Source organism: Micropterus dolomieu, linkage group LG23, assembly GCF_021292245.1.
Source record: "Micropterus dolomieu isolate WLL.071019.BEF.003 ecotype Adirondacks linkage group LG23, ASM2129224v1, whole genome shotgun sequence".
In the NCBI taxonomy this organism is placed as follows: Eukaryota; Metazoa; Chordata; class Actinopteri; order Centrarchiformes; family Centrarchidae; genus Micropterus; species Micropterus dolomieu.
Window position 1 is genome coordinate 10,764,064 of NC_060172.1, and position 15,325 is coordinate 10,779,388.

General features: G+C 41.4%; 1 long non-coding RNA gene across 2 annotated transcripts; it reads right to left on the minus strand.

Moving 5' to 3' along the window:
- Nucleotides 1-1,422: 1,422 nt before the first annotated feature.
- LOC123963588 lies at nucleotides 1,423-3,236 on the minus strand. Of its 2 annotated transcripts, XR_006823216.1 has the most exons (3): nucleotides 3,132-3,236; nucleotides 2,877-3,026; nucleotides 1,423-1,898 (listed from the first exon to the last, which is right to left on the minus strand). It is a non-coding gene; the product is annotated as an uncharacterized LOC123963588 (long non-coding RNA). The 2 variants fall into 2 exon arrangements; XR_006823215.1 differs by lacking the exon at nucleotides 3,132-3,236 and having other exon boundaries at nucleotides 2,877-3,125.
- Between the last annotated feature and the right edge of the window lie 12,089 nt (nucleotides 3,237-15,325).

Sequence of the window (15,325 nt, forward strand, 5' to 3'; positions counted from 1 at the left end):
TCAGGCTTTGGTCGGCTTCACTGTCCGATCTCTGGCATACCCCCTTGGGTGTACCCTATGCTAAAGGAAATATGAAAGGAAGAATTGAGGCACCTTTGCTTAGCTTTTAGAGAATTTGAACAGCTCTTATCATGGCTGCCACTGAAATATTTCTGGGTCACTTCACTCAGGAACCTTCTTCAGCAAAAAAGACTTTTCGGACACAGCCCAAGCACAGTTACTCAAATACTTCTGTATAATTTTGAGTTAGTTGAATTTTAGTTTACTGCTACTTTATAGCTTCCTTTAAACCCACTATATTTATCTGCCTGCTGCATTCCTAGTTACTTTGAAGAATTTGTTTTTTAAAATGTGATGCATTATAGATTGTCATAGACGCTACCCACTGTATAAAAAGCAGTAAATAGTTTAATTTTGACCAGCTGCAATATAAAATGCTGCTGACCAGGTAATACATAACGTAATATTAATCCAATAATAGAATAAACAGAGGTCGTTCTACAGCCGCTTAATGAGGTCTTTTACTTTGGATAGTTTAACTACATTGTGCTGATGATACTTAAAACATCTGAATATTTCAGAGCTGACAGCTGAGTTGGGTGGGTGTTGTAATTTGGTTGATTGTTAATATAAAACTTGATTAGATCATCAATTTGGATAATCCCCCAAATAAAACCTACTAACAAGGGGAAAGAACAGAAGAAACCTTGGCAAGAGCAAAAGGGGAGGGATCCCTTTGCCTGGATGGATGGACTTACAATAGGTGTGAAGAGAATGGACAAACATTGTAAAATTACAGTATAGTATAGACAACCATGATGACAAAATTATAGATTGTAAACGTATATGAAGAATACGGATCTTGAGCAAATTCAGGTGTCAGCAAACAGACCTGAGCCACACAACCGGATCCTCCTCCCCACTGGAGACCTGTAGGGACGACAGACTAAACACACACACGTCAAAGCTCAAGCACACCATTCACACAGATAAGAGAAAAGAACAAACACACAAAGAGAAGGGCAACATGCACACAAGGGAGAGAGAGACTCAAGAGGAGAGGCTGAATCTCCTGGAGGAAGATCCAGATCCACAACATCTGGAATGAGGCAAACAAACAAAAATTCTGTGGTTTTCAGAAAGTTTATAGTATTCTTGTCAAGTGGGCTTAATAGATTTATTGAGACGATCCAGTCAGAAGGATAATGGTAACAGGTACAAGGCCTGAAGAAATGAAAGAATAAGGAGCTAGCTGAACGTTAAAGGCAAGAAGATGAGCTTTAAGTTTGGATTTAAAAGGCCGCAACACAGTCAAACTTTCTGATGTCAGACAATTTTGTTTCACATTATCACAAGCATGTCTGATTTTGACATGGTTACAGCTTGTGGAGACAGATAATATTCAGCATTGTAGGTCCCAGAAAGTTCTTTATTAAAATGTTAAGATATTAGGGTGTAAATAAGGCAAGTAGTCGGTTTAGGGTTTGGTAGCTGAGAGAACTCTGTGGTAAAAAGGAGATTTATTAATAGTACAAATAATGTGCAAGGGGAATCTCCAGATGGAGACAGGCAGGTAGCATGAGCTGGGCAGGCAGGTGGAGACAGGGCAAAAAGAACAGCTCTCCAACTCAAAGACCAAAAAACCTGAACAACAAGCAAAGACAGGATGTTAGGAAAACTTAGCCGCTAAAAGTCAGAAACTAGTCTATACGCTATAAGGCAGTTACAAGTGTACCACTGGAAGCAAACCGATGGATCTAGCAAAGAATTAAGTGCTAAGCCGGGGTTTATGAACAGCAGGGGTTGATTGTGGGATGAGTCTCAGGTGTGTAGCGCAGCCACGAGTGGTTTGCCGATTGGACCTGCCAGCAGAAGCAAGCACCACATCCAGACATCCTCTGCAGGAAAAATACAAAATGTTTGGCTATAGTGTGAAAATAAATCTATGATTGTGTTAATTGTTACTAATTAGGCAATTATGGTGCTTTAATGCATTTTAATACTAGTAGTACACAAATACACTACTTTGAAAGTATTGTTTTGGTAGAAAGAGTTGCAACTAAATCCAAGAGATTAGATAAGGACTGTGTTTAAGTCCCTATACAATTTTCAGTATTGCTTCAGTGGCAGTCTCCCAGGCAATCACTCACCGAGTGCAGTTAAAGTTGACGGACCAATGTGGCAAATATATCAGTAACAATATTACAAGGACAGACTAGTGTCATTTCAAATTTAATAAGAAATTGATCTGACAGGAGCAAGAGCAGAAATCTCTATCCACTTAATAGAATCAAGTCAAGGTGTTACCACTACAAAGAGCAGCTTTGCACACAAACTGGCCAGTTGGTCTATCGAGTACCACAAGATGGAATAATCAGAGTTTGTTGTCCTAGATGGACATATCACAAGCTATTCCTATCCAAACGATGGGTAGAGCTACTCGTAAATTAATTGGAACAAGATATATTAGAACACTTTAGTGGCCTGTGGGATACGGTTGTGGTTAACTTAGCTTTGCAGGACATAGTTGTAGGAATGATCAGATTATTTAACCCTTAGGTAGGAGGCAGCACACAGGACAACCAACAGGTGAAGGTCAAAAACCGGTTTGCAGTTAGGAGGGGTTACTGCAGACCAGGCAGCACAACCAGTTGCTTGATCAAACTAAAAACTCTGCATCATCTACTGACAAGGCCATGCTAGTGTTATTGCTTACAGGCCAAGGTGGGACAGTTAAAATAGGTAGTGCATTAGGGTTGCCCACCATTCCGTAAAATACAGAGTTGTTCCATAATTGGAAACTAAACTAAAAGACTTATTCTGAGTTCATGTGTTCTATGTACCATCTAAAATCTATGAAAACTTTTTTGTCTTACAATTTTAACATCAGCGTTGGTTTCCATGCTTGTTCGTTTACCGTTCTTCTTCTCTTGCCTGATTTTTCTCTTGCTTCCGGGTTGCCCCTGGTAACCCCCGTGCTTCAGGTCACAACGCTATGAACTGTGAGCAATTCCCTCAGGCAAAGTCTGCAGAAATACAGACATACAAAAACGGTCCAAAAAGCCTGCGAGAGAGCCCTCATGCGCTTGACAATTTCACTGTGGGACAGCCCTAAGCCCTCACATACTTACCGGGAACATGCGTCAAAGTCATTGAGTTTTTGAGTGTGAACATTGGGATTGGGCCCTGGTAACTGCATGGCTGATGAGAGAAGTGGGAACAGGTGTGTAAATGGGTGGGGCAGTCAGGGGATGGGAAAAGGAGGGAATGTCTGAGGGCATCTGGTGGACAACTTAAGGATGACAGGTCTGGGGATGTTTAAGGTGAGGATCGAGGAGGAATCTCTGAGGAGCCATGAGCAAGCACACATGAGAGCAGCCTTCATGGCCACTGTATCTGTGTATGTGTATGACTGTGAAGTCCATCCATCCATCCATCATCAACCGCTTATTCTGCATACAGGGTTGCGGGGGGGGGCTGGAGTCAATCCCAGCTGACATCGGGCGAAAGGGTACACCCTGTATAGGTCGCCAGTTGACTATGAAGTTATATATTTAATTTGTTTTCGGATCCATCTTCTAGTAAAAATCTGTGTTCACTGTAGCAGGAGATAGTACACAGTATAAATACAGGATGCAGGTCTTTATTTATGTGCAGGTGTTTGTTAAACAGGTAACAGCTACAGAGAGAGACCCCTGCTGCTCTGGCAGTGATAACTGTGTGCCTTTATTAGTATTAGTAGACATAAACTCCATAGAAAGTCTCTACAGCTGTTAAAGCCACTGACAGCTGATCGAATTGCGATCAGAAACAAATGTTGCTTCATGTGACACCTTCAAGGAAAGGACGTCTGATTTCTTTAAAAACATATTTCCTGGTTTCTTCCCTCCTTGCATGGTTTCCTTCCTGGAAAAGACGCAAGTGAGGGAAACTTGAATGCAGTAAAAACAATTGAGATCCAGCCTAGGAGACCTGAGATGCACCCACAGTTATGCAGAGGGCTGTGGATGACAGTGTGTGACTGCAGGAAGGGACTGAGAGGCAAACTGTGACACCTTTAAGTGAGGTGACCATTGGTCAAACTATCATTATGTCACCGAGTGCACTATAAAGCGGACTTTAGCCCGCACAAGGCCTTCACTGTTTTATGGTATGGTCATTAGCTATGGAGGTGTCAACATTGAGAGAGCATAGTAAAAAAACTGAAAACAACACTGCTCCCATGCAGGCAAATTACTGTTAATACCCTGAGCTGTGTGCTCAGCCCATATGGTGTGCATGGGAGCCAGAGGGACTGTGTGCATGTGTGTATGCATGTGCACAGGTTGGGGGAGGGGATTGTCTTGTTTGTGTTTTATCTGCAAGGATGAAAATTAATATTTTTACAAATTAAATTAGATAATTTTTCTATATGAATCCACATAATAGCATGTGTGATTTTGTTAGTCTAATAAGGACCTTCACTACTTTTTGTTATTAACAGTTTATGAGTGAGTACGTATGTATTTGTAATTGTGTAGAGCTGGAGCCTGTCAGTGGCAAAAACAAGCACTTTAGTGGACGTACTTTGACGGGGCTCAACTGCCCGCAAGGATTACGTTGCAGCCCTGTTTCACTGCTACCATCTGCAGTGTGCTCACTCAGTACTGGACCATTTTCAAAAAATGTCATCCCAATTAGTCACAAAGACACAAAATTGGTTGAAAGGTTGCAAAATACTAGTGTGACCCCTTCAGATATACTCAAAAAAATAAAGGGAACACTTAAACAACACAATGTAACTCCAAGTCAATCACACTCCTGTGAAATCAAACTGTCCATTTAGGAAGCAACACTGATTGACAGTCAATTTCACATGCTGTTGTGCAAATGGAATAGGCAACAGGTGGAAATTATAGGCAATTAGCAAGACACCCCCAATAAAGGAGTGGTTCTGCAGGTGGTGACCACAGACCACTTCTCAGTTCCTATGCTTCCTGGCTGATGTTTTGGTCACTTTTGAATGCTGGCGGTGCTTTCACTCTAGTGGTAGCATGACACGGAGTCTACAACCCACACAAGTGGCTCAGGTAGTGCAGCTCATCCAGGATGGCACATCAATGCGAGCTGTGGCAAGAAGGTTTGCTGTGTCCGTCAGCATAGTGTCCAGAGCATGGAGGCGCTACCAGGAGACAGGCCAGTACATCAGGAGACGTGGAGGAGGCCGTAGGAGGTCAACAACCCAGCAGCAGGACCGCTACCTCCACCTTAGTGCAAGGAGGAGCAGGAGGAGCACTGCCAGAGCCCTGCAAAATGACCTCCAGCATGTGCCTGCTCAAACGGTCAGAAACAGACTCCATGAGGGTGGTATGAGGGCCTGATGTCCACAGGTGGGGGTTGTGCTTACAGCCCAACACTGTACAGGATGTTTGGCATTTGCCAGAGAACACCAAGATTGGCAAATTCGCCACTGGTGCCCTGTGCTCTTCACAGATGAAAGCAGGTTCACACTGAGCACGTGTGACAGACGTGACAGAGTCTGAAGTCGCCGTGGAGAACGTTCTGCTGTCTGCAATATCCTCTAGCATGACCGGTTTGGCAGTGGGTCAGTAATGGCGTGGGGTGGCATTTCTTTGGGGGGGCCGCACAGCCCTCCATGTGCTCACCAGAGGTAGCCTGACTGCCATTAGGTACCGAGATGAGATCCTCAGACCCCTTGTGAGACCATATGCTGGTGTGGTCGGCCCTGGGTTCCTCCTAATGCAAGACAATGCTAGACCTCATGTGGCTGCAGTGTGTCAGCAGTTCCTGCAAGAGGAAGGCATTGATGCTATGGACTGGCCTGCCCGTTCCCCAGACCTGAATCCAACTGAGCACATCTAGGACATCATGTCTCGCTCCAACCACCAACGCCACGTTGCACCACAGACTGTCCAGGAGTTGGCGGATGCTTTTGTCCAGGTCTGGGAGGAGATCCCTCAGGAGACCATCCGCCACCTCATCAGGAGCATGCCCAGGTGTTGTAGGGAGGTTATACAGGGACGTGGAGGCCACACACGCTACTGAGCCTTATTTTGACTTGTTTTAAGGACATTACATCAAAGTTGGATCAGCCTGTAGTGTGGTTTTCCACTTTGATTTTGAGTGCGACTCCAAATCCAGACCTCCATGGGTTGATAAATTTTATTTCCATTGATAATTTGTGTGTGATTTTGTTGTCAGCACATTCAACTATGTAAAGAAAGGAGTAATTAATGAGATTATTTCATTCATTCAGATCTAGGATGTGTTATTTTAGTGTTCCCTTTATTTTTTTGAGCAGTGTATATTTAGTGAAAATCACACACTCGTCCACATAGCTAAAGCAGAAATGTAAACATCACAGGCAAACCTGAGCAGAATCCTAACCAGGAACACAAAAAAAATCTGTATCCACTTCACATCAATATGAATATTTGACATTACATCATTATTTACAACATTATGCTAAAATATGCAAAGCATATTTTAATGTATGAAAAATCCCCCCCAGTCTTACCTTTCACCACAAATGCAATGGTAGTGTTGTTTGTAAATGATTTGTGTGTGATTGCTTTTCACTTTCCTTTCTTAATATAGATGGTGTATGAGTTAGGGATGGTTATTGTTCATTATACGAGTACACACACAATATGTACACACATACACAACCACACACACATACAGCACAGATTCTCTTGTGAGTCACGATTGCTGAGGCAGAAGAGGCTTGTTGCTTCTCCATTTATCTCTATTTTCGTTTTGTCATAACACACACACACACACACACCAAGCACTGTTTTGCATCGACTTGCCTTCCCTCCTCCTCACTTCTTCAACATTTTGAAAATCTCTCTTTATTGCTGTCATCCTTTCATTCTCATCTCGACACATTTTTTTTCTTCTGTCAACATATCATACCATGTGTCCCGTACCCCCCCCCCCCCCTGTTTGCAACCGTGTCTCTCATCCAGGCATGTCTGGTTCTCTTCTTCCCTCACAGCAGGCTTCTCACTGGGAGGCCTGCAACCCTTGCAGAAACTGCCACAAAAACACTTTTGCCTATGTGTATGTTTACATCCCTTAGTCACGTTCCACATGGAATCAGAGCTGTTTTGTAGGTCTTTTGGACCACGTCTTTGAGAGACTAATTAATTTTATAATGAAAGGCTAATTTCTCTTATCTGAGTTTAGAGTTCTCTTCATTTTATGCTGGTGCCAGCAGCTGCAACTGAATAGCTGCATTAGGTTATGGAGACTATCGAGGCTGGTTATATTGTTAACAATAAATGACAGTTTGGCAGCACTGCAAAGGGTGAAACTATTATTATATAGTTTTATTTGCCTGTAAACCATAAGTTGTTAAATAAAAACAATTAAATAAATATCACTGAGGTGAGGTGGAATGACCTGTACTAAAACATTGTTTGTCCAAAACATTATTTGTCCAAAACATTATATAAGCCCAGAGCAGCAGGTTTGTACAACACCTGCTTCTCTGGGCTTCTCTTTTTAACATTATTTTTTAAATTATGCTTTCATTCACTAATTAATTTCACTTTGTTTTAGTCTGCCAATTTTGTAACCGTATTAAGCTGTTGTCAGTGCACCTCAGCAGTTCACATTAAAGGCAAATTGGTGAGTTCTGATGGAATTCGTACTATGGAAATATACATTGTCCTCGATGTATCAAGACAACTGCTAAACATAGAGGAAGTATTTGACAGCAGCAACGGCAAATGAAAATAGGAGCAGATCAGAAAAAACGATGATATAAGTTATACTAAATTAGAAATATCGTCTCTAATATCAGCCTGTTTCAAATAAAGGTAAAGTTCTCTCTTCAGATGTACTGTTTGAGAATTTTCTGTGTTTAACAGTGTGTCTTTGTGCTTATGGGTTTACATGCAAAAGTTGTTTTTCCATTGGCTTCCCTCCATTGGCTGGACGCCTGCTTCACTCAGCAGGTTCTCTGAAACCACCCTAGCCATTCTTATCTCTCTCTCGCTACCCCCCGCCCCCCGCCCCCCAACCCCCTTCTCACATTGTCTTTTACTGTCTCTCTCATCTGTCCCAAATTAAAGGCTCGTCTCCACTCCAGAAACCTGCCAGCCTACAGCCTGTTGATAGGCTTGGAACACAGTCACAGCGCTGATCTTGTCCAAGAGGCTGCCTTTGAAGCAGCCTGGGACACATACATAGACATGTGCACGCGCGCACACACACGTTTACCATGCACATGCGTGCACACACACACACACACACACACACACACTTGCAAAAGCCACCCCTCTCCCTCTTTCCATGCTGTGATGGAGTGTCCAGGGTGCGACTCTTTCCTGCTCTGTCCTAACACCTTTTATATTAATGAAGTTGGCTGTAACACAGGCATAGATGGTGCCTGCGATAGTAGTAGAATTGAGAAGTCCAGAGATGCTTTTCAGCCAGTATGTTGGAAGTACAACTATATCCATTCTGGAAGTTAATCATCTCATCTTTGTGCCGGAGCAGGGTTCACTCCTGTAGCAGAAGGACACAGAGAATAAAGAGAACACCCTTGAAATATAAAACTCCACACATATGATTTTAAGACACAATATATTGTCTGAAGCAGTAGCTTTTCAAAGAAGTCCAAACCTGATAATTGTGACACATTTGCTATTTTTGCCTCATTTGATCACTGTGCTGTGGATCTGTTTGAGGTGCTTGTTAACTCTGGAATTTGAAAAATGTTCTTCTCTTTGTCCAACTTCACTAGCATCAAAACGTTTTTCAGAACACCTTGAAAACTTGGAGCGGTGGTCGACCAGCTCGCTGCCACATTATCCACCGATAATTAATTCCAGAAAGTGTGAAGTGTGTCACGCTAAAAAGCAGGGTGCCATTTGATATTCATGAGGTGTCATCCTGTTTCAAATGTCCCCTCCGGTGTTAGCGTGACAAAATGCAGTTCTGTTCAATCCCAGGCCTCCCGCAGATCTTAACTGGAGACTCATCACTCATTTCCGGTGTGTGGTTGGAGGATGGGAGGGTTCGGCCTGTTGTGCAGGGCCATTTGTGCATCAAGGTGAGGGATTGCAATCTGGCAGGCGTTCTTGAGGGCCAAGCCTCACTGACCATTAATGTCCTGTGCTGCTTGGTCTCCCATTGGCCATTGAGGACCATGTGCACAGACTCCAGAGAAGGCTTGTCTGTTTTTCCCTTCCCCGTTAACTGTTTTTCTACATAATAAGTGTTGATAACCATTTGATTAAATTAAACTGATGACATGAATTAAAAGTAGAATTCTGTTATTTATTTTGGAAAGTTTTCAGTGAAAGATACAGAGGAAGAATTATTTGTAATGTATTTATGTTTGTATTTTTAAATATAAAGTTTGAGTCATAACATACTCATGGGGAGAGAATAAGACAACGCAGTATGTAGAATTGTGTAGTCTGGGTCTCTTGTAAGCCCACTTCAAAGCTCAAAATCCATGGCTTCTTTTATGAGCACACTTTCATAAAAAAGAGCAAACCTCAATAAGAAAACAGGATAAATCGCAACAATATTAAAAAAAACAAACAAAAAAAAAAAAGTCCATCAAACTCAGGAAACAGACACATCTTGAATACATACATGTAATAAATGCAGTAATACAGTTACAGATTTTATTTCTTACTTGATTTTCTCAGAATAAAGATAACACTTCAATTTCAATAAACACTATACACTTAGTTCTGGGTTTAATAAAGTGTACATATAATGACTAACTAAGTGTTAGTCTTTACGGCAGATCCGTCAGGCCATGTGGCCGAGAACCATACCAACAATAGTTTTGTGTTTAGTATTTGTTTGTCAATGTCTGTAATTGCCCAAATGAACATATTGTGACAGAAACATTCTGTTAAAGGTGCGTTCAAGTGCTGAGAAAGTTCAGGAATTTGTTCTAGTGATGTTGGTTAATCAAAGAGGGTCTAGATTTGGTGTACAGATACTCCCTCTTTTATTCTTATATAGAGTTTATAAAAGCATGGATCTTGTCACTCTTTAAATATTAAAGTAATAAAAACACACAAAAAAGGGCTAGGCACTTGTTGCAAATTCTTTCTAAAGCTTTGCTGTCCAGCAGAAGTCAAATTCCCTCAAATGTTACCTACCATATTTCACCACATTCAAATATCAGGCTCTTGTGAAACAGAATTTATTTTTTACTTTCCTTGGTTTATCCAAACTTCTTTTTTTACCCTCTTCAAGTTGTGGGTTGTGAAGGCAGGAGAGGAAATTAGAAATCTGAGTTCGGTAACAGATTGGGCTCAAAATTCAGGAGGCTCATCTAGCTTCTCAGCATGGAGAGCCATTCTAAGAAAGAGCGAGCTGAAATCTATCAAAGGACCGACATCTCCAGAGATAATGAGCTGGCTGACATGCACGGAAACAAGTGTTTTTGTTTTTCAATTCAAACTTTATGGAGCTACTCCCCCTTGGGACCCCCTTGGGGTAAATTCTGCACCAAGCACAGACATGGGTGGCAAATCCCTAGATTACACAAGGTGGTAGTAGTAGTAATCTAGTGTGAATATGGCTAATAGATAGGGGGAATGCTAGTCTATCACAACATGATTTTTAGTTTTGGCCATCATACCTGTTTGGTAATGACAATTGGTTATATACTCACCAAGGTAATTACTATGATCTGGTTAGCCAAATTTATTTGGAAGAGGAACAGTAATGTCATTACACAACTGTCTGTTGTGAACAACCATAGACAGAACTCCTGATTCAAATTTGAACAGCTGTCCTTACCATAGTTGCATGTGCACAATTGTCCTGTGCGGTGAGGGATTATTACCAACATTTCAGTTGCGTTCATGGCCAGCTTTACCTCAAAATAAAGTGCTCCAGATAATCTGGCTAAACTGTGGCTTTGTTTTCAACCTGTCTGATAGTCTGTCTGTATTTTCCTGCCCTGACAAACATTGTTGCAGTAGTGTTGCTGTGTTCCCAGATCCCAGCAATCACTTTTGTTGAGTATGTTATCATAACTGATAGAAATGATTGCCAAAACTACCAAAATAAAACCAGTGTTGTAATAAACCAGGGTAAGCCATTAAAGATTAATTTATGGAAAACCCGCTTTTCTCCCAATGAAACCTTCAGACAGATAACTGCCTGTCAGCTCCCGATCCAGTTCTCCAAAATTCATATTAATGTGATACTACAGAAGAGAAGCGAAGAACTCTCCCCTTCCATCTTGTTTTCATTTGTTTACATAAATCTTTGGTGTGGAAGTGGATAGGATAACATAACCAAAACCCTGTAATCAAGCAAGTTTGGACAGTACAAAAAAAGACAAGTGTCTGTTTGCAGCCCCACAGGATCTGTAATATATTTTGTATTGACTGATTGTGGAAGCCTGCAAACAGAAATATCCTTTTTTGGCTCCCAGTGCACAATAAGTAAGACATTTCACTCTATCATTTCCTTTCCTCTGGATAAGATCTGTTGAAGCTGGCAAAGAGTATTGTTTATGAATAAGACCAAATCCCTCCATCACAAATTTACCGACAATAATGCTCAAATATTGTTTTTTTTTTTTTGGAGTCTGCTGTGGAGGCAGCAGTGGCATCAAATTAAATATTGATGCTCGGCCTTTCTTTGATAATAAGAAACTGTGAAGAAAGTCTTTTGTCACTGCTAAAATTCAGCATGTTGCTCATTTTGAGGAAAGCTGCACCTGTAATTAGATGAGGTGTTTTAGTGGCCCAGTAGCCTAAGTAAGATTTTTAAGTCTTTGTGCTTCAAAGACGTTGAAATTTAGGACAGAAGGAAGGGAGACAAAAACAAACACAAATCATCCAAAAACCAACGCAATAAACCTCTCACAGCTGATTTTAAACTACTGCAATACCACACTAGGATGCAACAAGGTGAAGTCAGTTTCCCAAACATATAATTTTTTGTCCCGGTGTGTGTGTGTGTGTGTGTGCGCGCACAAATGTGTCCATCCTTTGCCGTGTGTAAATGCCCTTGACAGCAAAGGCTGTTTAGGAATGCTGAACAGCGATGCTTGTTACCCACCATTCTCTCCCTGCAATCATTTCATGATTGCCAGTGAAAGAACACACATCACAGACATGCAGTAGCTAGTGGGTAATGTGTATAAGCCTGGAGGGATGAAGAATAAAGTCTTGCAACTAAGACCGATCTTCATGTATTTATGGACTCAGTGTCCAATAGTGAGTACTATTTGTAGGAAAGCGTAATCATCTTCTATAGGAAATATATGCAATTATTTTTAAAAGGACAGAACAGTCTTTTATGATCCCATGTCCACCTGGTATTAACATGCAACATGTATGGATAATGACACCTGATCATTGGCTTCTACTCTACCGTCAAGAAGCAATGTGGGATACTTTCAAGGGATTGCTATGATGTGCAAAGTGAGAGTCATGTTGATGGAATCTCTAGGTTACGTTTTTGGTGGTATTGACCCAATAAAGCAATTTACAACGTTTCCCCCAATGGCACCTACAGTATAGCCATTTTCCACTGCACGAAGGAAATGGTATGCAACATGTAGACATTGTTTTCATTATTCTTCATGTAATAATGCAGGACCCGCCTTACTTGATGTTGTGCTTTGGGAACCTGGGACTGGGGGGGCCTTGCGGGTTTGGATCCCCAGGGCAGTTGCCTGCATTGCCTGGTTGGCAATCCAATCAAAGTGCTTTACAATAAAGGATTAAATGAAAAGGACATTAACATGGGAAATAAAACAGCAGCAACAACAAAAGCAGACCAAATATCAGTCTAAATTAATAACTGTATATTAAATCTGGTCCCTCAGCTTATTTTTCCATTTTCACATCACTTTACTATATGTACTCTAAACTCCCTCTAAAAATGTGTGTATGCTGGCCCAATGTATGCATGAGGTGCGCACATTCTGACAGCATTTTTTGGGGGTATTTTATCAATACGAGAATATGAACATGTGAGGTGAAGGGTGGAGGTAGGGCACACAGGGGCAGTGCTGAGATGACAGCTCAGAAAGGTCCAGATTTCAAGTCTGACAGCAACAAGGTGATTGGTTGGCAGGGGTCATGGCGAAATCAGATTGGTTGAAGTGAATCATGGGAACTCCAAGAGTCAGCTGACATACTGAGTTAGCAGCACAGCAAATATGCATTAATGTGAAATGAGCATGCCTATGAGAGTGTAATCTCCCTGATTAAACAGCTAAGCTCCATTTGGCACTTTATTTACATAAATAAGCATAAGTGGCATTAAAAATGTATTAAAAGGTCTAACTTGATGCAACTTGAAGATACCTTGTTATCTATGCTGTATGTTTTAAATATATGTGCTCATTACATGTGCAAGGCAAATTCTCTTTGGGAGCAATGAAAGGTTTCACTCCAGCTGTGTTTCATTTCGCTCCAAATCCATGTTGAATACAGAAGAAGTATATCACCCTCTGCAGCTAACAAGACCCCTCAGCCTTCGACCTGTGGATCTATAGAGAAAGTGTCTATGGCACAGTAGTAGTCAAGAGCAGCGACAGTTTTCCCAGCACAGCTGACAATGTCACGGCTTGCTGTGCCTGCTGCTGAGGGCAGGCCAGTGCAGTCAGCAGCGCCATAAATGTCACTCTATCTTTGATGGCCCCTCCTGTGGATCAATGCCTATATGTAGCATACCTCCCTCCAGCCACCTAACCCCCATCTGTCCATCCATCTATTCATTCATTCAACCATTTATCCTTCCTCCCCTTCCTTTTCCCTCCCTCTGTACCTCCTCCTCCTTTTCTTTAATCTCTGTCCATTTATAGCCGTTCCCCTTCTACTTGTTCTTCTCCTCTGTAGCCAACCTGAACTCCTTCCTCCTTTGCATACTGTAGGTATAGGTATTTAGCATGTGCATTTCTAGCAATGTTCAAGCAAATTCAATCAAAAATTATAATCACCCCGAGTGACCAGTGCACACGTTCTGTACAATCTATGTAATCATAACATTTGCATAATATTTGTATGAACCCATTTAAAAACATACTACATTAATGTTTATCCATACAAGTCACTCTTAAAGGTAGAGCGACGGCACATCCAAATATTAAGATGTATTTAATACATTTAATTGTACTCATATATATTCATCACAACCTTTCCTCTTCAGTCTCATGACAGTACATTGAATACTTTTTTAATTAGGGAAGGGTGCATGTGCAAGCTGAACAAGGTGTTATATTCTACTTGAAAGTTTACAAGCCTCTAGTCTGGTTCACATGGTCTTGAACAAAAAGCAAACAAAGAGACATCCATTGTTGCCTTTTAGTTCCTGTTAGCTTTTTTTATGATAATTTTCATACTACTGCAATGGGGCACCAAAGTTAGACATTTTCAGATTAAATCATAGTGGCTTTAATCACACATTGCCTCTTTTTCAACCACTTTTGACTTTTTATTATCAGGCAAAATCCAGATGATCACATGCTGACACACAAGTTATTGTTATCTAATTTTCTCTGAAAACTACATTGGAGGTTGACTCTTGCATGATTCACTTCCAACAATTCATCCATCTATCTATCCATCTACCCATCCATCCATCCACTCATTGGCCAATTTTTTTAGGTACACCTGTTTTGTTGCTTGTTAACACAAATACCTTATCAGCCAATCACATGGCAGCAACATGCATTTAAGCATGTAGACATGGTCAAGACAACTTGCTGAAGTTCAAACTGAGCATCAGAATGGGGGAAGAAAGGGGATTTAAGTGACTTTAAACGTGGCATGGTTGTTGGTGCCAGAAGGGCTGGTCTGAGTATTCCAGAAACTGCTGATCTACTGGGATTTTCACAAACAGCCATCTCTAGGGTTTACAGATAATAGTCCGAAAAGAGAAAATATCCAGTGAGGGCAGTTGTCTAGACGAAAATGCTTTGTTGATGTCAAAGAGTCAGAGGAGAATCAGCAGACTGGTTTGAGACGACTCATTATGACCAAGGTATGCATAATACCATCTCTGAACGCACAACACGTCGAACCTTGAAACAGATGGGCTACAGCAGCAGAAGACCACACCAGGTGCCACTCCTGACAGCTAAGAACAGGAAACTGAGGCTACAATTCACACAGGCTCGCCAAAATTGGACAACAGAAGATTGGAAAAATGTCTGGTCTGATGAGTCTTGATTTCAGCTGCGAAATTCAGATGGTAGGGTCAGAATTTGGCGTAAACAACATGAAAGCTTGGATCCAAACTGCACCAGTTTTGAGTTGGGTGTATACTGAGATCCACCTGTTCAGGTGGTATTGGTACTCTTTTTTTTTTTTTTTTT